This window comes from Lates calcarifer, unplaced genomic scaffold (assembly GCF_001640805.2).
Source record: "Lates calcarifer isolate ASB-BC8 unplaced genomic scaffold, TLL_Latcal_v3 _unitig_1860_quiver_1420, whole genome shotgun sequence".
In the NCBI taxonomy this organism is placed as follows: Eukaryota; Metazoa; Chordata; class Actinopteri; family Centropomidae; genus Lates; species Lates calcarifer.
In genome coordinates, this window is record NW_026115809.1 from 2,037 (window position 1) to 25,097 (window position 23,061).

At 41.5% G+C, this 23,061-nt stretch overlaps 1 long non-coding RNA gene and 1 pseudogene across 2 annotated transcripts; both read right to left on the reverse strand.

Annotated features, from left to right (window-relative positions):
- Positions 1-14,112: 14,112 nt before the first annotated feature.
- On the reverse strand, positions 14,113-17,730 carry LOC127139614 (uncharacterized). Of its 2 annotated transcripts, none has more exons than XR_007809866.1 (3): positions 16,823-17,730; positions 16,023-16,469; positions 14,113-14,417 (listed from the first exon to the last, which is right to left on the reverse strand). It is a non-coding gene; the product is annotated as an uncharacterized LOC127139614 (long non-coding RNA). The 2 variants fall into 2 exon arrangements; XR_007809867.1 differs by lacking the exon at positions 16,023-16,469 and adding an exon at positions 14,565-15,011 and having other exon boundaries at positions 16,823-17,729.
- A 3,138-nt stretch (positions 17,731-20,868) lies between these two features.
- On the reverse strand, positions 20,869-22,567 carry LOC108891043 (serine/threonine-protein kinase SBK1-like; annotated as a pseudogene).
- Between the last annotated feature and the right edge of the window lie 494 nt (positions 22,568-23,061).

The following is a 23,061-nucleotide window of genomic DNA, read 5'->3' on the forward strand; positions in this document are numbered from 1 at the left end:
TAGAGCTAGAGGTGAGAGTTAGGGTTACAACCTGTAGCCACTTGCAGTCAGAGGTTAGGGTTAGGGTTACGGCCTGTAGACACTTGCAGTCAGAAGTTAGGGTTAGGGTTACGGCCTGTAGACCCTTACAGGGTTACGGTTAGGGCCTGTAGACACTTGCAGGTAGTGGTTAGGGTTAGGGTTAGGGTTAGGACCTGTAGACACTTGCAGTCAGAGGTTAGGGTTAGGGTTAGGGTTATGACCTGTAGCCACTTGCAGTAAGAGGTTAGGGTTAGGGTTACGGCCTGTAGACACTTGCAGGGTGAGGGTTAGGGCCTGTAGACACTTGCAGGTAGTGGTTAGGGTTAGGGTTATGACCTGTAGCCACTTGCAGTCAGAGGTTAGGGTTAGGGTTACGGCCTGTAGACACTTGCAGGGTTAGGGTTACGACCTGTAGACACTTGCAGGGTTAGGGTTACGGCCTGTAGACACTTGCAGGTAGTGGTTAGGGTTAGGGTTAGGGTTATGACCTGTAGCCACTTGCAGTCAGAGGTTAGGGTTAGGGTTAGGGTTACGACCTGTAGCCACTTGCAGTCAGAGGTTAGGGTTAGGGTTATGGCCTTTAGACACTTTCAGGATTAGGGTTAGGGTTAGGGCCTGTAGACACTTGCAGGTAGTGGTTAGGGTTAGGGTTATGACCTGTAGCCACTTGCAGTCAGAGGTTAGGGTTAGGGTTAGGGTTACGACCTGTAGACACTTTCAGGGTTAGGGTTAGGGTTAGGGCCTGTAGACACTTGCAGGTAGTGGTTAGGGTTAGGGTTACGACCTGTAGCCACCTGCAGTCAGAGGTTAGGGTTAGGGTTAGGGTTGCAACCTGTAGCCACTTGCAGTCAGAGGTTAGGGTTAGGGTTAGGGTTACGACCTGTAGACACTTTCAGGGTTAGGGTTAGGGTTAGGGCCTGTAGACACTTGCAGGTAGTGGTTAGGGTTAGGGTTACGACCTGTAGCCACTTGCAGTCAGAGGTTAGGGTTAGGGTTAGGGTTACGACCTGTAGACACTTTCAGGGTTAGGGTTAGGGTTAGGGCCTGTAGACACTTGCAGGTAGTGGTTAGGGTTAGGGTGACGACCTGTAGCCACCTGCAGGTAGTGGTTAGGGTTAGGGTTAGGGTTATGACCTGTAGCCACTTGCAGTCAGAGGTTAGGGTTAGGGTTACGGCCTGTAGACACTTGCAGGGTGAGGGTTAGGGCCTGTAGACACTTGCAGGTAGTGGTTAGGGTTAGGGTTATGACCTGTAGCCACTTGCAGTCAGAGGTTAGGGTTAGGGTTAGGGTTACGACCTGTAGACACTTTCAGGGTTAGGGTTAGGGTTAGGGCCTGTAGACACTTGCAGGTAGTGGTTAGGGTTAGGGTTACGACCTGTAGCCACCTGCAGTCAGAGGTTAGGGTTAGGGTTAGGGTTACAACCTGTAGACACTTGCAGGTAGTGGTTAGGGTTAGGGTTAGGGTTATGACCTGTAGCCACTTGCAGTCAGAGGTTAGGGTTAGGGTTAGGGTTACGACCTGTAGACACTTTCAGGGTTAGGGTTAGGGTTAGGGCCTGTAGACACCTGCAGTCAGAGGTTAGGGTTAGGGTTAGGGTTACAACCTGTAGCCACTTGCAGTAAGAGGTTAGGGTTAGGGTTAGGGTTACGACCTGTAGACACTTTCAGGGTTAGGGTTAGGGTTAGGGCCTGTAGACACTTGCAGGTAGTGGTTAGGGTTAGGGTTACGACCTGTAGCCACCTGCAGTCAGAGGTTAGGGTTAGGGTTAGGGTTACAACCTGTAGCCACTTGCAGTCAGAGGTTAGGGTTAGGGTTAGGGTTACAACCTGTAGACACTTGCAGGTAGTGGTTAGGGTTAGGGTTAGGGTTATGACCTGTAGCCACTTGCAGTCAGAGGTTAGGGTTAGGGTTAGGGTTACGACCTGTAGCCACTTGCAGTCAGAGGTTAGGGTTAGGGTTAGGGTTACGACCTGTAGACACTTTCAGGGTTAGGGTTAGGGTTAGGGCCTGTAGACACCTGCAGTCAGAGGTTAGGGTTAGGGTTAGCTTTACAACCTGTAGCCACTTGCAGTCAGAGGTTAGGGTTAGGGTTACAACCTGTAGACACTTGCAGGTAGTGGTTAGGGTTAGGGTTAGGGTTATGACCTGTAGCCACTTGCAGTCAGAGGTTAGGGTTAGGGTTAGGGTTAGGGTTAGGGTTACGACCTGTAGACACTTTCAGGGTTAGGGTTAGGGTTAGGGCCTGTAGACACCTGCAGTCAGAGGTTAGGGTTAGGGTTAGGGTTACAACCTGTAGCCACTTGCAGTCAGAGGTTAGGGTTACGACCTGTAGCCACTTGCAGTCAGAGGTTAGGGTTAAGGTTATGGCTTTTACCCAAAGATGAGTGTTTAGCCCCAACTACACATTTTAACTGCTAAACTAAATAGTTGGTGTTCATTATCATAGAAAAAAGAGAAACGCAATGCAAAAGGTACAAAACTTTATTGATTCCAATTCTAGACAAAATCTAATGAATCACTGCAAAGATAATGACAGATGTTTGACCACTTGGAGACAATTCGTTTTACTCTCTCATACAACATTTATCGTAGTGATGAACACATATGAGGATATGCTTATTAAAGTCTTGGACATTTCTAAACATCTTTAAGAACATTTAACTATTTTTGTTGTTCTATTCAGGTGATGTGGTCTTCTTCTCCTGTAGAGATAGAACATGTTAATCACAGAAACTGTCCACAGCTGCAAGTCCTGAAACTTTATTACAAATTAAATTAAACAGGGAAAAGGAAATTTTAATTATCCCTCTACTGTCTCTATCAATACAGATAAATTTTCCTGTTCTTGTTGCTTATAATATTACAAATAACCTCTTCCATTTGAGAGACAGTATGATATTTTCTATTTGATCACACAGCATACAATGACATTTTTTGACACCATATCATATTAGGATATTCTTTGGTGTTTTTTTACGCCTTACTATACTGTGGCATTTTTTTTTTACTTTTTTGACACCTTACTATACTATGACATTTTTCCGACGGTTTTTTGACACCTTACTATACTATGACGTTTTTTGACCATTTTTAATGTCTAGGTATAATATGAAAAAATTTTGACCCATTTTTTCACACCTTACTATACTATGACATTTTTTGACCATTTTTGACACCTTATTATACTATGACATTTTTTGACCGTTTTTGACTCCTTACTATACTATGACATTTTTTCACCATTTTTCATGCCTTACTATACTACGACATTTTTTGGTGTTTTTTGACTTCTTACTATACTTTGACACTGTTTTGGTGGTTTTTGACCTATACTATGACTTTTTACCATTTTCACCTTAGTATACTATGACACTTTTTGGTGGTTTTTTACTCTTTACTACACTATAACATTTTTTGGTGTTTTTTTGACTCCTTACTATACTATGACATTTTTCGACGGTTTTTGACACCTTACTATACTATGACGTTTTTTTGACCATTTTTAATGTCTAGGTATAATATGAAAAATTTTGACCATTTTTCACACCTTATTATACTATGACATTTTTTGACCATTTTTGATGTCTAGCTATAATATGAAATTTTATTTTTGAACTTACTATGCATTTTTGACACCTTACTATACTATGACATTTTTTGACCATTTTTGACACCTTACTATACTATGACATTTTTTGACCATTTTTGACACCTTACTATACTATGACATTTTTTGACCATTTTTGATGTCTAGCTATAATATGAACATTTTTAACCATTTTTGACACCTTACTATACTATGACATTTTTTGACCATTTTTGACACCTTACCATACTATGACATTTTTTGACCATTTTTGATGTCTAGCTATAATATGAAAATGTTTAACCATTTTTGACACCTTACTATACTATGACATTTTTTGACCGTTTTTGACACCTATATACTATGACATTTTTGACATTTTTTTTACTATGACATTTTTTGACCATTTTTGACCCTTACTATACTATGACATTTTTTGACCATTTTTTGACACCTTACTATACTATGACATTTTTTGACCATTTTTGACGCCTTACTATACTATGAATTTTTTTTTTTTTTTTTTTTTTTTTTTTTTTTTACATTTTTTGACTTTACTTTTTATGAATTTTTTGACACTTACTATACTATGACATTTTTTGACCATTTTTGACACCTTATTATACTATGACATTTTTTAACCATTTTTGATGCCTTACTATACTATGATATTTTTTGACCATTTTTGATAACTAGCTATAATATGAAAATTTTTAACCATTTTTGACACCTTACTATACTATGACATTTTTTGACCATTTTTGACGCCTTACTATGACATTTTTTGACGCCTTATATACTGACATTTTTGACGCCTTATATACTATGACATTTTTTGACCGTTTTTGACTCCTTACTATACTATGACATTTTCTGACCATTTTTCATGCCTTACTATACTATGAAATTTTTTGACCATTTTTCATGCCTTACTATACTATGAAATTTTTTGATGGTTTTTCATGCCTTACTATACTATGACATTTTTTGATGGTTTTTGACTCCTTACTATACTATGACATTTTTTGACCATTTTTCATGCCTTACTTTACTATGACATTTTTGGTGGTTTTTGACTCCTTACTACACTATGACATTTTTTGACCATTTTTCATGCTTTACTATACTATGACATCTTTTGACTGTTTCTGATGCCTTACTTTACTATGACATTTTTTGACACCTTACTATACCATGACAATTTTTTTCATGTTTTGATTTTGATTTGACATTTTTTGATCATTTTCAACACCATACTATAATATGAAATTCTTTATATATTTTAATGGCATGCTACAGTATGAAATTTTTTGGCTATTTTTGATGCCTCAATATACTATGACAATTTTTTAATATTTTTGATACATTGTCATACGTGACATGTTTTGATAGTGTTTGACGTCTATTTGATGTCTTGATTCCTTACCTTAATGTGACATTTTAACATCTACTTTGGACTGCTTTTACTTTTGCATTGCACACATTTTATATTACAGATTACTTCTACTGTTCTCAAATATTAGATTAGTTTTACTATTATGTATTACTTTTCTTATTAAATATTACTTCTAAACTTACAGATAACTTTAATTGCTGCAAGTTAGATTTAGTAACAAATTAACTTCTACACCTTACTTCTGGTATTGCGAATTACATTTAAATCATTTCTACTAATACAAATTACTTATGCACTACTTTATATAGCAGATTATTTCTATTATTATTATTATTTTCTGATATACTGAATACTGAACATGAAAAGTGTAAAGTCAGTGCTGTGTTTTGGACAGTTGATGTAAAGCTATTTGTGAATTGCCAAGAGTCCTCTGTCCTGGTCTCAAAGAACTTCGTCATTGTATGAAGACTCTGTGATCGTGGACTACGTCTCTGTGATCGTGGACAATGCCTCTGAGATTATGGACAAAGTCTCTGCGATCATCGACAATGTCTCTGAACGCCGGCAATGCCAACTTATCGGGGACCGAGTCACCACGAGTCATGGACAATGTCTCCGATCGTGGACGATGTGGTGGACGAAGTGGTGACACCTGGAGGAAATCAAAGATCAAATCATTTAGTGTTTGTTGGCTCTGAGGTGATTGATATTGTTTGGTGAGAAGGTGAGGAGAGCTACAGTCACTTTGTCCACAGATATGACATTGACAACTATTGTAATATTTTTTTTTAACACCAAGAATGCCAAATATTTGCTTCAAGACAAAGCCTTAAGAGGTGAGAATATAATAGCTTTCTTTGTCATATGATAAATAGTAAATACTGCTGATTAAGCAAAACAAGACATCTGAAAACGTCACCTTGAGCTCTGAGCAATTACAGTTAGTACTTTTTCAGATTTAACAGACACGATTAATCAGTTCTTATTACAAAATTTATTAAATACCAAGGTTTGGACGTTGTCTCTCTGCGATCGTGGATGATGTCTCTGTGATCGTGGACAATGTCTCTGTGATCGTGGACAATGTCTCTGAGATTATGGACAAAGTCTCTGCGATCATCGACAATGTTTCTGAACGCCAGCAATGCCGACTTATCGGGGACCGAGTCACCACGAGTCATGGACAATGTCTCCGATCAAGGACGATGTCTCCCTCATCCTCAACAATGTCTCTCCGATCATGGACCATGTCTCTGTGATCGTGGACATCTCTGTGATCGTGGACTACGTCTCTGTGATCGTGGACAATGCCTCTGAGATTATGGACAAAGTCTCTGCGATCATCGACAATGTCTCTGAACGCCGGCAATGCCGACTTATCGGGGACCGAGTCACCACGAGTCATGGACAATGTCTCCGATCGTGGACGATGTCTCCCTCATCCTCAACAATGTCTCTCTGATCATGGACCATGTCTCTGTGATCGTGGACGATGTGGTGGATGAAGTGGTGACACCTGGAGGAAATCAAAAAGAAACATACAAAGGAAAATGATCAGTTACTTTTAGCATTATACTTTTCTGATGTATTCAATACTGAACATGAACAGTTTGATGTCAGTGCTGTGTGTTGGACAGTTGATGTAAAGCTATTTGTGAATTACCTGGGGGCCTCTGTCCTGGTCTCACAGAACTTTTTCGTTGTACAAAGACTCTCTGCGATCGTGGACTACGTCTCTGTGATTGTGGACTAGGTCTCTGTGATCGCGGACAGTGTCTCTGAGATTATGGACAAAGTCTCTGCAATCATTGACAATGTGTCTGTGATTGTGGACGATGTCTCTAAGATGATAGACTGTTTCTCTGTGACCATTAACAATGTCAGCTGATCGCGGTCATGCCGTCGAATCGAGGAACCACAGTGTCACTACCGATTCTTGCGCAGAGCTCTGCGAAGCAGTGACAATGTCTCTGATCATGGACAACGTCTCTCTCATCTTTGACAAGGTCTCTGCGATCACAGACAATGTCTCTGATTGTGGACGATATCTCCCTCATCCTCAACAATGTCTCTCCGATCATGGACCATGTCTCTACGATCGTGGACGATGTGGCGGACGAAGTGGTGACACCTGGAGGAAATCAAAGATCAAATCATTTAGTGTTTGTTGGCTCTGAGGTGTTTGATATTGTTTGGTGAGAAGGTGAGGACAGCTACAGTCACTTTGTCCACAGATATGACATTGACAACTATTGTAATATTTTTTTTTAACACCAAGAATGCCAAATATTTGCTTCAAGACAAAGCCTTAAGAGGTGAGAATATAATAGCTTTCTTTGTCATATGATAAATAGTAAATACTGCTGATTAAGCAAAACAAGACATCTGAAAACGTCACCTTGAGCTCTGAGCAATTACAGTTAGTACTTTTTCAGATTTAATAGACAGGATTAATCAGTTCTTATTACAAAATTTATTAAATACCAAGGTTTGGACGTTGTCTCTCTGAGATCGTGGATGATGTCTCTGTGATCGTGGATTACGTCTCTGTGATCGTGGACAATGTCTCTGAGATTATGGACAAAGTCTCTGCGATCATCGACAATGTCTCTGAACGCCGGCAATGCCGACTTATCGGGGACCGAGTCACCACGAGTCATGGACAATGTCTCCGATCGAGGACGATGTCTCCCTCATCCTCAACAATGTCTCTCCGATCATGGACCATGTCTCTGTGATTGTGGACATCTCTGTGATCGTGGACTACGTCTCTGTGATCGTGGACAGTGCCTCTGAGATTATGGACAAAGTCTCTGCGATCATCGACAATGTCTCTGAACGCCGGCAATGCCGACTTATCGGGGACCGAGTCACCACGAGTCATGGACAATGTCTGCGATCGTGGACGATGTCTCCCTCATCCTCAACAATGTCTCCCCGATCATGGACCATGTCTCTGTGATCGTGGACGATGTGGTGGACGAAGTGGTGACACCTGGAGGAAATCAAAAAGAAACATACAAAGGAAAATGATCAGTTACTTTTAGCATTATACTTTTCTGATGTATTCAATACTGAACATGAACAGTTTGATGTCAGTGCTGTGTGTTGGACAGTTGATGTAAAGCTATTTGTGAATTACCTGGGGGCCTCTGTCCTGGTCTCACAGAACTTCTTCGTTGTACAAAGGCTCTCTGCGATCGTGGACTAGGTCTCTGTGATCGCGGACAGTGTCTCTGAGATTATGGACAAAGTCTCTGCAATCATTGACAATGTGTCTGTGATCGTGGACGATGTCTCTAAGATGATAGACTGTTTCTCTGTGACCATTAACAATATCAGCTGATCGCGGTCATGCCGTCGAATCGAGGAACCACAGTGTCACTACCGATTCTTGCGCAGAGCTCTGCGAAGCAGTGACAATGTCTCTGATCATGGACAACGTCTCTCTCATCTTTGACAAGGTCTCTGCGATCACAGACAATGTCTCTGATTGTGGACGATATCTCCCTCATCCTCAACAATGTCTCTCCGATCATGGACCATGTCTCTACGATCGTGGACGATGTGGCGGACGAAGTGGTGACACCTGGAGGAAATCAAAGAGAAACATACAAAGGAAAATGATCAATACACTACTACCTATTCCTCATCAACAGTTTAACCATGAAAACAGTACGGTGTAGTCTAGTGTGTCTCGCACACACACATAATTAAGAATGTTTGATCACGTCCTATCAAACTGAAGGTACGATATTTTTCAATCCCATTTTGACTGATCCTGAACAAATACAGTCCAAGACAGAACATTTAGTGTTTGTTAGTCCTGAGGTGTTTGATATTGTTTGGTGAGAAGGTGAGGAGAGCTACAGTCACTTTGTCCACAGATATGACATTGACAACTATTGTAATATTTTTTTTTAACACCAAGAATGCCAAATATTTGCTTCAAGACAAAGCCTTAAGAGGTGAGAATATAATAGCTTTCTTTGTCATATGATAAATAGTAAATACTGCTGATTAAGCAAAACAAGACATCTGAAAACGTCACCTTGAGCTCTGAGCAATTACAGTTAGTACTTTTTCAGATTTAATAGACAGGATTAATCAGTTCTTATTACAAAATTTATTAAATACCAAGGTTTGGACGTTGTCTCTCTGAGATCGTGGATGATGTCTCTGTGATCGTGGACTACGTCTCTGTGATCGTGGACAATGTCTCTGAGATTATGGACAAAGTCTCTGCGATCATCGACAATGTCTCTGAACGCCGGCAATGCCGACTTATCGGGGACCGAGTCACCACGAGTCATGGACAATGTCTCCGATCGAGGACGATGTCTCCCTCATCCTCAACAATGTCTCTCCGATCATGGACCATGTCTCTGTGATCGTGGACATCTCTGTGATCGTGGACTACGTCTCTGTGATCGTGGACAATGCCTCTGAGATTATGGACAAAGTCTCTGCGATCATCGACAATGTCTCTGAACGCCGGCAATGCCGACTTATCGGGGACCGAGTCACCACGAGTCATGGACAATGTCTGCGATCGTGGACGATGTCTCCCTCATCCTCAACAATGTCTCCCCGATCATGGACCATGTCTCTGTGATCGTGGACGATGTGGTGGACGAAGTGGTGACACCTGGAGGAAATCAAAAATAAACATACAAAGGAAAATGATCAGTTACTTTTAGCATTATACTTTTCTGATGTATTCAATACTGAACATGAACAGTTTGATGTCAGTGCTGTGTGTTGGACAGTTGATGTAAAGCTATTTGTGAATTACCTGGGGGCCTCTGTCCTGGTCTCACAGAACTTCTTCGTTGTACAAAGACTCGCTGCGATCGTGGACTAGGTCTCTGTGATCGCGGACAGTGTCTCTGAGATTATGGACAAAGTCTCTGCAATCATTGACAATGTGTCTGTGATCGTGGACAATGTCTCTAAGATGATAGACTGTTTCTCTGTGACCATTAACAATGTCAGCTGATCGCGGTCATGCCGTCGAATCGAGGAACCACAGTGTCACTACCGATTCTTGCGCAGAGCTCTGCGAAGCAGTGACAATGTCTCTGATCATGGACAACGTCTCTCTCATCTTTGACAAGGTCTCTGCGATCACAGACAATGTCTCTGATTGTGGACGATATCTCCCTCATCCTCAACAATGTCTCTCCGATCATGGACCATGTCTCTACGATCGTGGACGATGTGGCGGACGAAGTGGTGACACCTGGAGGAAATCAAAGAGAAACATACAAAGGAAAATGATCAATACACTACTACCTATTCCTCATCAACAGTTTAACCATGAAAACAGTACGGTGTAGTCTAGTGTGTCTCGCACACACACATAATTAAGAATGTTTGATCACGTCCTATCAAACTGAAGGTACGATATTTTTCAATCCCATTTTGACTGATCCTGAACAAATACAGTCCAAGACAGAACATTTAGTGTTTGTTAGTCCTGAGGTGTTTGATATTGTTTGGTGAGAAGGTGAGGAGAGCTACAGTCACTTTGTCCACAGATATGACATTGACAACTATTGTAATATTTTTTTTTAACACCAAGAATGCCAAATATTTGCTTCAAGACAAAGCCTTAAGAGGTGAGAATATAATAGCTTTCTTTGTCATATGATAAATAGTAAATACTGCTGATTAAGCAAAACAAGACATCTGAAAACGTCACCTTGAGCTCTGAGCAATTACAGTTAGTACTTTTTCAGATTTAATAGACAGGATTAATCAGTTCTTATTACTAAATTTATTAAATACCAAGGTTTGGACGTTGTCTCTCTGAGATCGTGGATGATGTCTCTGTGATCGTGGACTACGTCTCTGTGATCGTGGACAATGTCTCTGAGATTATGGACAAAGTCTCTGCGATCATCGACAATGTCTCTGAACGCCGGCAATGCCGACTTATCGGGGACCGAGTCACCACGAGTCATGGACAATGTCTCCGATCGAGGACGATGTCTCCCTCATCCTCAACAATGTCTCTCCGATCATGGACCATGTCTCTGTGATCGTGGACATCTCTGTGATCGTGGACTACGTCTCTGTGATCGTGGACAATGCCTCTGAGATTATGGACAAAGTCTCTGCGATCATCGACAATGTCTCTGAACGCCGGCAATGCCGACTTATCGGGGACCGAGTCACCACGAGTCATGGACAATGTCTGCGATCGTGGACGATGTCTCCCTCATCCTCAACAATGTCTCCCCGATCATGGACCATGTCTCTGTGATCGTGGACGATGTGGTGGACGAAGTGGTGACACCTGGAGGAAATCAAAAATAAACATACAAAGGAAAATGATCAGTTACTTTTAGCATTATACTTTTCTGATGTATTCAATACTGAACATGAACAGTTTGATGTCAGTGCTGTGTGTTGGACAGTTGATGTAAAGCTATTTGTGAATTACCTGGGGGCCTCTGTCCTGGTCTCACAGAACTTCTTCGTTGTACAAAGACTCGCTGCGATCGTGGACTAGGTCTCTGTGATCGCGGACAGTGTCTCTGAGATTATGGACAAAGTCTCTGCAATCATTGACAATGTGTCTGTGATCGTGGACAATGTCTCTAAGATGATAGACTGTTTCTCTGTGACCATTAACAATGTCAGCTGATCGCGGTCATGCCGTCGAATCGAGGAACCACAGTGTCACTACCGATTCTTGCGCAGAGCTCTGCGAAGCAGTGACAATGTCTCTGATCATGGACAACGTCTCTCTCATCTTTGACAAGGTCTCTGCGATCACAGACAATGTCTCTGATTGTGGACGATATCTCCCTCATCCTCAACAATGTCTCTCCGATCATGGACCATGTCTCTACGATCGTGGACGATGTGGCGGACGAAGTGGTGACACCTGGAGGAAATCAAAGAGAAACATACAAAGGAAAATGATCAATACACTACTACCTATTCCTCATCAACAGTTTAACCATGAAAACAGTACGGTGTAGTCTAGTGTGTCTCGCACACACACATAATTAAGAATGTTTGATCACGTCCTATCAAACTGAAGGTACGATATTTTTCAATCCCATTTTGACTGATCCTGAACAAATACAGTCCAAGACAGAACATTTAGTGTTTGTTAGTCCTGAGGTGTTTGATATTGTTTGGTGAGAAGGTGAGGAGAGCTACAGTCACTTTGTCCACAGATATGACATTGACAACTATTGTAATATTTTTTTTTAACACCAAGAATGCCAAATATTTGCTTCAAGACAAAGCCTTAAGAGGTGAGAATATAATAGCTTTCTTTGTCATATGATAAATAGTAAATACTGCTGATTAAGCAAAACAAGACATCTGAAAACGTCACCTTGAGCTCTGAGCAATTACAGTTAGTACTTTTTCAGATTTAATAGACAGGATTAATCAGTTCTTATTACAAAATTTATTAAATACCAAGGTTTGGACGTTGTCTCTCTGAGATCGTGGATGATGTCTCTGTGATCGTGGACTACGTCTCTGTGATCGTGGACAATGTCTCTGAGATTATGGACAAAGTCTCTGCGATCATCGACAATGTCTCTGAACGCCGGCAATGCCGACTTATCGGGGACCGAGTCACCACGAGTCATGGACAATGTCTCCGATCGAGGACGATGTCTCCCTCATCCTCAACAATGTCTCTCCGATCATGGACCATGTCTCTGTGATCGTGGACATCTCTGTGATCGTGGACTACGTCTCTGTGATCGTGGACAATGCCTCTGAGATTATGGACAAAGTCTCTGCGATCATCGACAATGTCTCTGAACGCCGGCAATGCCGACTTATCGGGGACCGAGTCACCACGAGTCATGGACAATGTCTGCGATCGTGGACGATGTCTCCCTCATCCTCAACAATGTCTCCCCGATCATGGACCATGTCTCTGTGATCGTGGACGATGTGGTGGACGAAGTGGTGACACCTGGAGGAAATCAAAAATAAACATACAAAGGAAAATGATCAGTTACTTTTAGCATTATACTTTTCTGATGTATTCAATACTGAACATGAACAGTTTGATGTCAGTGCTGTGTGTTGGACAGTTGATGTAAAGCTATTTGTGAATTACCTGGGGGCCTCTGTCCTGGTCTCACAGAACTTCTTCGTTGTACAAAGACTCGCTGCGATCGTGGACTAGGTCTCTGTGATCGCGGACAGTGTCTCTGAGATTATGGACAAAGTCTCTGCAATCATTGACAATGTGTCTGTGATCGTGGACAATGTCTCTAAGATGATAGACTGTTTCTCTGTGACCATTAACAATGTCAGCTGATCGCGGTCATGCCGTCGAATCGAGGAACCACAGTGTCACTACCGATTCTTGCGCAGAGCTCTGCGAAGCAGTGACAATGTCTCTGATCATGGACAACGTCTCTCTCATCTTTGACAAGGTCTCTGCGATCACAGACAATGTCTCTGATTGTGGACGATATCTCCCTCATCCTCAACAATGTCTCTCCGATCATGGACCATGTCTCTACGATCGTGGACGATGTGGCGGACGAAGTGGTGACACCTGGAGGAAATCAAAGATCAAATCATTTAGTGTTTGTTGGCTCTGAGGTGTTTGATATTGTTTGGTGAGAAGGTGAGGACAGCTACAGTCACTTTGTCCACAGATATGACATTGACAACTATTGTAATATTTTTTTTTAACACCAAGAATGCCAAATATTTGCTTCAAGACAAAGCCTTAAGAGGTGAGAATATAATAGCTTTCTTTGTCATATGATAAATAGTAAATACTGCTGATTAAGCAAAACAAGACATCTGAAAACGTCACCTTGAGCTCTGAGCAATTACAGTTAGTACTTTTTCAGATTTAATAGACAGGATTAATCAGTTCTTATTACTAAATTTATTAAATACCAAGGTTTGGACGTTGTCTCTCTGAGATCGTGGATGATGTCTCTGTGATCGTGGACTACGTCTCTGTGATCGTGGACAATGTCTCTGAGATTATGGACAAAGTCTCTGCGATCATCGACAATGTCTCTGAACGCCGGCAATGCCGACTTATCGGGGACCGAGTCACCACGAGTCATGGACAATGTCTCCGATCGAGGAGGATGTCTCCCTCATCCTCAACAATGTCTCTCCGATCATGGACCATGTCTCTGTGATCGTGGACATCTCTGTGATCGTGGACTACGTCTCTGTGATCGTGGACAATGCCTCTGAGATTATGGACAAAGTCTCTGCGATCATCGACAATGTCTCTGAACGCCGGCAATGCCGACTTATCGGGGACCGAGTCACCACGAGTCATGGACAATGTCTGCGATCGTGGACGATGTCTCCCTCATCCTCAACAATGTCTCCCCGATCATGGACCATGTCTCTGTGATCGTGGACGATGTGGTGGACGAAGTGGTGACACCTGGAGGAAATCAAAAAGAAACATACAAAGGAAAATGATCAGTTACTTTTAGCATTATACTTTTCTGATGTATTCAATACTGAACATGAACAGTTTGATGTCAGTGCTGTGTGTTGGACAGTTGATGTAAAGCTATTTGTGAATTACCTGGGGGCCTCTGTCCTGGTCTCACAGAACTTCTTCGTTGTACAAAGACTCGCTGCGATCGTGGACTAGGTCTCTGTGATCGCGGACAGTGTCTCTGAGATTATGGACAAAGTCTCTGCAATCATTGACAATGTGTCTGTGATCGTGGACAATGTCTCTAAGATGATAGACTGTTTCTCTGTGACCATTAACAATATCAGCTGATCGCGGTCATGCCGTCGAATCGAGGAACCACAGTGTCACTACCGATTCTTGCGCAGAGCTCTGCGAAGCAGTGACAATGTCTCTGATCATGGACAACGTCTCTCTCATCTTTGACAAGGTCTCTGCGATCACAGACAATGTCTCTGATTGTGGACGATATCTCCCTCATCCTCAACAATGTCTCTCCGATCATGGACCATGTCTCTACGATCGTGGACGATGTGGCGGACGAAGTGGTGACACCTGGAGGAAATCAAAGATCAAATCATTTAGTGTTTGTTGGCTCTGAGGTGTTTGATATTGTTTGGTGAGAAGGTGAGGAGAGCTACAGTCACTTTGTCCACAGATATGACATTGACAACTATTGTAATATTTTTTTTTAACACCAAGAATGCCAAATATTTGCTTCAAGACAAAGCCTTAAGAGGTGAGAATATAATAGCTTTCTTTGTCATATGATAAATAGTAAATACTGCTGATTAAGCAAAACAAGACATCTGAAAACGTCACCTTGAGCTCTGAGCAATTACAGTTAGTACTTTTTCAGATTTAATAGACAGGATTAATCAGTTCTTATTACTAAATTTATTAAATACCAAGGTTTGGACGTTGTCTCTCTGAGATCGTGGATGATGTCTCTGTGATCGTGGACTACGTCTCTGTGATCGTGGACAATGTCTCTGAGATTATGGACAAAGTCTCTGCGATCATCGACAATGTCTCTGAACGCCGGCAATGCCGACTTATCGGGGACCGAGTCACCACGAGTCATGGACAATGTCTCCGATCGAGGACGATGTCTCCCTCATCCTCAACAATGTCTCTCCGATCATGGACCATGTCTCTGTGATCGTGGACATCTCTGTGATCGTGGACTACGTCTCTGTGATCGTGGACAATGCCTCTGAGATTATGGACAAAGTCTCTGCGATCATCGACAATGTCTCTGAACGCCGGCAATGCCGACTTATCGGGGACCGAGTCACCACGAGTCATGGACAATGTCTGCGATCGTGGACGATGTCTCCCTCATCCTCAACAATGTCTCCCCGATCATGGACCATGTCTCTGTGATCGTGGACGATGTGGTGGACGAAGTGGTGACACCTGGAGGAAATCAAAAAGAAACATACAAAGGAAAATGATCAGTTACTTTTAGCATTATACTTTTCTGATGTATTCAATACTGAACATGAACAGTTTGATGTCGGTGCTGTGTGTTGGACAGTTGATGTAAAGCTATTTGTGAATTACCTGGGGGCCTCTGTCCTGGTCTCACAGAACTTCTTCGTTGTACAAAGACTCGCTGCGATCGTGGACTAGGTCTCTGTGATCGCGGACAGTGTCTCTGAGATTATGGACAAAGTCTCTGCAATCATTGACAATGTGTCTGTGATCGTGGACAATGTCTCTAAGATGATAGACTGTTTCTCTGTGACCATTAACAATGTCAGCTGATCGCGGTCATGCCGTCGAATCGAGGAACCACAGTGTCACTACCGATTCTTGCGCAGAGCTCTGCGAAGCAGTGACAATGTCTCTGATCATGGACAACGTCTCTCTCATCTTTGACAAGGTCTCTGCGATCACAGACAATGTCTCTGATTGTGGACGATATCTCCCTCATCCTCAACAATGTCTCTCCGATCATGGACCATGTCTCTACGATCGTGGACGATGTGGCGGACGAAGTGGTGACACCTGGAGGAAATCAAAGATCAAATCATTTAGTGTTTGTTGGCTCTGAGGTGTTTGATATTGTTTGGTGAGAAGGTGAGGAGAGCTACAGTCACTTTGTCCACAGATATGACATTGACAACTATTGTAATATTTTTTTTTAACACCAAGAATGCCAAATATTTGCTTCAAGACAAAGCCTTAAGAGGTGAGAATATAATAGCTTTCTTTGTCATATGATAAATAGTAAATACTGCTGATTAAGCAAAACAAGACATCTGAAAACGTCACCTTGAGCTCTGAGCAATTACAGTTAGTACTTTTTCAGATTTAATAGACAGGATTAATCAGTTCTTATTACTAAATTTATTAAATACCAAGGTTTGGACGTTGTCTCTCTGAGATCGTGGATGATGTCTCTGTGATCGTGGACTACGTCTCTGTGATCGTGGACAATGTCTCTGAGATTATGGACAAAGTCTCTGCGATCATCGACAATGTCTCTGAACGCCGGCAATGCCGACTTATCGGGGACCGAGTCACCACGAGTCATGGACAATGTCTCCGATCATGGACGATGTCTCCCTCATCCTCAACAATGTCTCTCCGATCATGGACCATGTCTCTGTGATTGTGGACATCTCTGTGATCGTGGACTATGTCTCTGTGATCGTGGACAATGCCTCTGAGATTATGGACAAAGTCTCTGCGATCATCGACAATGTCTCTGAACGCCGGCAATGCCGACTTATCGGGGACCGAGTCACCACGAGTCATGGACAATGTCTCCGATCGTGGACGATGTCTCCCTCATCCTCAACAATGTCTCCCCGATCATGGACCATGTCTCTGTGATCGTGGACGATGTGGCGGACGAAGTGGTGACACCTGGAGGAAATCAAAGAGAAACATACAAAGGAAAATGATCAATACACTACTACCTATTCCTCATCAACAGTTTAACCATGAAAACAGTACGGTGTAGTCTAGTGTGTCTCGCATACACACATAATTAAGAATGTTTGATCACGTCCTATCAAACTGAAGGTACGATATTTTTCAATCCCATTTTGACTGATCAACAGTTTAACCACAAAAACACAGAGAAATATTAAACATTACAGCTGAACCATAACATTTAACAAATATTAAGAGGCTGTTTCAGAAAATGAACAGTTCACTGTCATCATCTCCTGAAGAACTAACATCAACAATTATTTGGGGAAAAGTAAAATGATTATTAATTGTGTGTCTATCAACTAATAACTGAAGCAGTCATGTATGTAACTGTGAACTGCACAATAAACACTATCATTTAAGTCAATTTTTGGATGCAGGCTTTTAACTTGTGTTGTTTATTGTACTGTAACAGTAAAAAGTCTGAGTATCTCTTCCACCACAGACGGTCACACAGAAACATTATTTTAACCTTCTTCTTACACATATTCAAAATGTTTTCATTTTGTGTTTTCGTTTAATGAATAACAAGCAAACTTACAAAAGTCTTAACAGCAGCTTATGTGAAGACTTTTATTAAGCGTAGAACTAGTCTTTATAAACTGTAAAGATATTTTTAAAATCATCCTCTGACCAACAGTTACAATTAACACACCTATGAACAATTCATTTCAACATTTTATTTGTGGAATTGATATTGTTTTGTACAGTGTACTCTAGTGTGTCTAGCACATAAATAATAATTACAAATTTCTGATCATGTGCAATCAAACTGAAGTTAAGATATTTTTCAATCCCATTTTGACTGATGTTTAACAATAACAAGACAAGACAGAAGATGTATCATTTGTTAGTTCTGAAGTATTTGAAATTATTTGGTGAAAAGGTGAGCAGAGCTACAGTCAATCTGTCCACAAACAAAACATTGACTAAATACTAAAGCCTGACAATTACAAATAAAACTTGACTGACCTAAAAGAGAAAAGCAATGTAAAATCAGTGATCACAAACAGATACACAATGATCAGTCCATAAATCACCATATATAGACTCAAAATGACCAGGCTGCAACACAACATTACAAAGACACACAAAATGGCTGATCAAATATTTTGTGATTGCACACACGGACACAAAACCAGAAAGGCACATAAAGGCAGAAATATAGTAAAGCTGACTATAAACAAATGTAAACCAACCAGGTAGAGACACAAACGATGCAAAGTGACCACAAAGAGATCAGAACCAGATGCTTTACCACCACAAATGGACTTAACATAATCAGGATGGAACACAAAACTACAGAGAGACGCCTACTGAGTTGTCATGTCCAAATCTGGTGCCGAAAACTCATGTCAGAGACGCAATTAGTCGCAGAAATACAAACACACTCTTAGCCACACAATAAAAGATGTCTGATGGAGGAAATAAGACCAAAAGAGGAATGAAACACGATGCACAGGAGGCTAATGCTCGCCGGTAACTTGTTAGCTTGTTAGTCTTACCTGCGTCATCCAGTCTCACTTGTGTTCCACAAAAACGGGCTCCAAAGCTTGTTTTACCATCCAGACTTCTTCAGTAATGAAGTCTCTCGGAGTGCCCACAAACCGATGCGACGAAGAGATGTCTAAAACGTTGGTTTTACTCCGTATTTTCACTCGTTTTTCCGACTTTGTTTCTCCGCCGCTCCGCTCTCCCTTCCGGAATTCATGGGCAGTGATGACGACATACGCCAGGCAACGTTAACCAACATCGACAGACAAACGCTGATTGGTCGGTTGATTCTGCTCCGCCTATTTCGCTTTTGATTGGTCGAAATTAATGTAAACAGCGGATGTTGTTCAAAGCAATGGAAGGGGAATTCCACTATTTTAAAGACGTGTTCGACTTTAGACTGTTACAGAGATTATAAAATTTCCAATTGCTAAAACAATAAAGGACAGTGCTACTAAATCAAGATTTGTATTATTGTTATCTCAGCAAGTAAACTTCCTCACCAACTCTGCTCTGATAATGTTTTTCAGGTGGTTCATCAGGATAAATCCTGGAAGGGGTTATTTTGCCCAGAAAAAAAAACAGACATATTAATAAAGATAAGCAAGGTTTGATTTGTTTAATTTGTCTTAAAATTTGAAGCTGCAATTTTGAACACAATGGTATTTAAAAAAATATTAATAACAACAACAACAAAAAGATTTTTTTTTCTCTGTTTATTTCAACAAATTTTCACCACAGTAATATTCATGCAATACTTCTGAAAAACACAAACAAAGGAGAGAGATTTCTGAAACATTTTAATCCCCAAATCCAACACACTTTTTTGTGTGTTTTCTACATTTGTCAATCCCTTCTCACATTAGCTTCCTAATGAGTTATAGAGCAAAAAACCAGAACAAAAGATTGAGAGGGCAGTAAAATGTTACATATAGTTTATTCTACTCGTGCTTGTAATATTTAGCATTAAGAATATTTCGAGGATCTTGCTGCTTTTCAGAATTAATTCCAAATATATAATTTGTTGGATAATTAAGTTAACTGCTCAATGAAAGGTACAATTTCCTTTTTCTTTATTAATCATGCAAATAGAAAAATTAGGATTATTGATTGTATGTTTCTACGCTTTTCTCCTTTTACTTTTTCATTCATTCACCACCTCACAAACAGTGATGAGAATTTAATGGTAGCACTTGTTAGAAAAGTAATAAAGGTACCCAATTAACACCTAACTGCTAACCATGAGGTGTTTTCAGCTGCTTGTACTGTTGATTGCTACTGTACAGTGGGTTTAGGCATCACAGGCTAACATGAAAAGGACATTGTTCTGTGAGAAAAATAGTTAACATACATCTACTTTCATGGGAGACCACAACAACATGATGATGAATATTTAAAGAAAAATATTGCCAAAATGGCTGCCTTCTACAGTTGTTTTGTAATTTTCATTCATTTAACTTTTTAAATAAAAAAGAACAGGCTTTGAACAAATCATAAATATATGCATCTGACATAAATAAATAATTTAACTCCAAATAAAAGTAAGAAAACACTTCACAGAAACCTATCTACTAGACATGAAATGGTACACGACAATAAACACAATAGTACCATCAGTCCATTTATGAAAAGCCGATCACATCCCTCTCTTTTTCTACAGATTATTTTGCAATGATTGGATTATTCCAAACATTTCAACATACTGCTTGTGGATTATGTTGTTTTTTGTTTGTTTTTGTTGCTCTCCCTTCAGTTTTTTTTTTTTTTTTTTACACTTTTGTCCAGTGAGTTCATGTCTTGTACTGAAGTATAAACCACATACAGGAGGCTACAGTGTGTGATTGTCTCACTGGTCATTTCCTCAGAGTTTATCTTCATCAGAAATGATTATATCCACAGTGAAGCTACAACGTTATGACTGCGGATCCACCCGACGAAAAGCAGCACCTCTCGCCGCACACCTCCACTTCTGTTTCTCATACTCGGAAGAAATCTTCCTCTTCAGCTCAGGTGTGAGCAGGTGCTTTGTAAAGCAGCATCAGCAGCCTCTACACGCAGATCTCGATGGGTGTGGCCACCAGGATGCGTCCTCTCTCGTTCTCTCTGTTGACCCGCTCGTAGCTGCCGGTGGAGGACGGCGAGCTGTTGGTGGACATGGAGGAGTAGTGGGTGTCCATCATGATGCTTCCTTTCGCCACCATGCAGGCAGGTGACAGGCTCTGCTGCTTCAGTCTGTCCACTAACACGTCTTCTTCAGATGAGGATGAACTGATGTCCAGAGGAGGGGCGCTGCTCGCCAAACCTCCTCCACTGCCACCACAACTGCTGCTGCTGCTGTTCCCGTTCTCCGTGTCCAACATCCAGCACTGGTTGAAGTAGCTGAAGACTTCTTTAACAGAGCAGCGGCGTTCCTGCTCGATGGAGAGCAGCCTCCGAAACATTCGCAGAGCTTCATCTGTGAAGCGGCGCCACTGCGAGGGCACTGTGCCCGTCCTACGGCGCTGCCAGCGGACAAACTCCTCGTAGAAGGCGTCGTTCGGCATGGCCTTCTCCAGGGGAAGTTTCCTGTCAGCATGCAGAAGAGCAGCACGCCAAACGCCCACACGTCCGTGCTGTAGTCCACACAGAAACCCTCATGCCGTGAGGTGTCGCACAGCTCGGGCGCTGTGTACGGGATCGTGCCACTCACACGCTTCACCGGAGAGCCAGCGCGTCTCGTCATGCCAAAGTCCGACAGCTTGACCTTCCTGCACTCTTTGTCAAAGATGAGGATGTTCTCAGGTTTGATGTCCCTGTGGACCAGCTTCTTACAGTGAAGGTAGTCCAGGGCGATAGCCACCTGGTGAACACAGCGCTTAGCTACCGTCTCAGGGAGTCCCACCTGAACACAGAGAGAGAAGAACAATGAAGGCAAACATACAGGACACAACTGAGTTAAAGGTTTTTGAACCTGGGCCTTATTTCCTCATGTTTTGGGCAATCTGCCCCTCCCCTGTTTAACATTTCTAAGCAGATATAAGGTACAACCACTTATATCTGGTAAGATCAATTAGTTTGTTATTTCTTACCCCACAAAGTCAGAAAAAGCAAAACGAACTGATCGAGGCAGTGGTATTCCAGCAGCTCCTGTGTTCTACTTGTTAAAATTACTGTTGTTTTGAGTCTGGTATTGCATAAAGAGATGTTTCTGGTTAAACAAAAAGGATCTTACACTTTAATAAAAGGGTCTGTCTCTGTAGGAATCCTATCCATAATGTTGTCACACTTAGAATAACAATCGGAGCCTGTCAGTAGCAAAAACAAGCACTTTAGTGGAAGTACTTTGATGTGGACAATTGGCCATTGGGTTAAACTGCAAGCTGCCATGTTGGTCAATGCTGCATATCAAGCAATACACCCAGGGTGCTTAAGTGTAACCTTAGTCCTGATAGTGGCTTGTCTACTCCCACCTACAACCTGGACTTTCACCTGTGGAGGGATGATGTCGAAAAGATCTCCAGCGAGGGCGTACTCCTGAGCGAAGATGTAGTACTCATCGGTTTCAAAGGCGATGCCGTACATGTTGATGATGAATGGGCATGGCGACAGGTAAAGGGAGACACTGTACTCTCTAAGGAAGCTCTTCAGCTTGGTGGTCTTCTTCCTCAAAAACTTCAGGGCCATTTTCGTGCCTGGTTTAAAAAAAAAAAAAAATATGAGGACAGGGAACAGTTACATAACCTCCAATCTCATTCCTCACTTCTTGTTCTTTTCCACCCTATTAAAGTGTTTGGGGATTTATTTCACAGCTTCCTTAACCGCATGCAAGAAACTTAATTAAAATCATTTCAAATTTCATGAATAATTAAAGCCTCCAATGTCACTGAATTTAAATCCTGATGTTTTTTTTCCAGCATATTTATAATGTAAGTAATTCAAATCCTCTGCTGGACTAGTCATGTTCCCACACAGCGACCACGATGTTGCTGAGCTGCTTTCAGGATTGGGATTTTGTTGTAAAGTGATGTTTACAGCTGAAAACATGTCCTCACAGAGAGGCCTAGTAATAAGGTTAGAAAGCCAAAGATGAGAAGAAAGTCTCACTCTGCCCTGAAGTAAATCATTTCATGTGATATAATATAATAACACTAAAGGATGCACAAAAACACACTTAGTCATCTGGAGG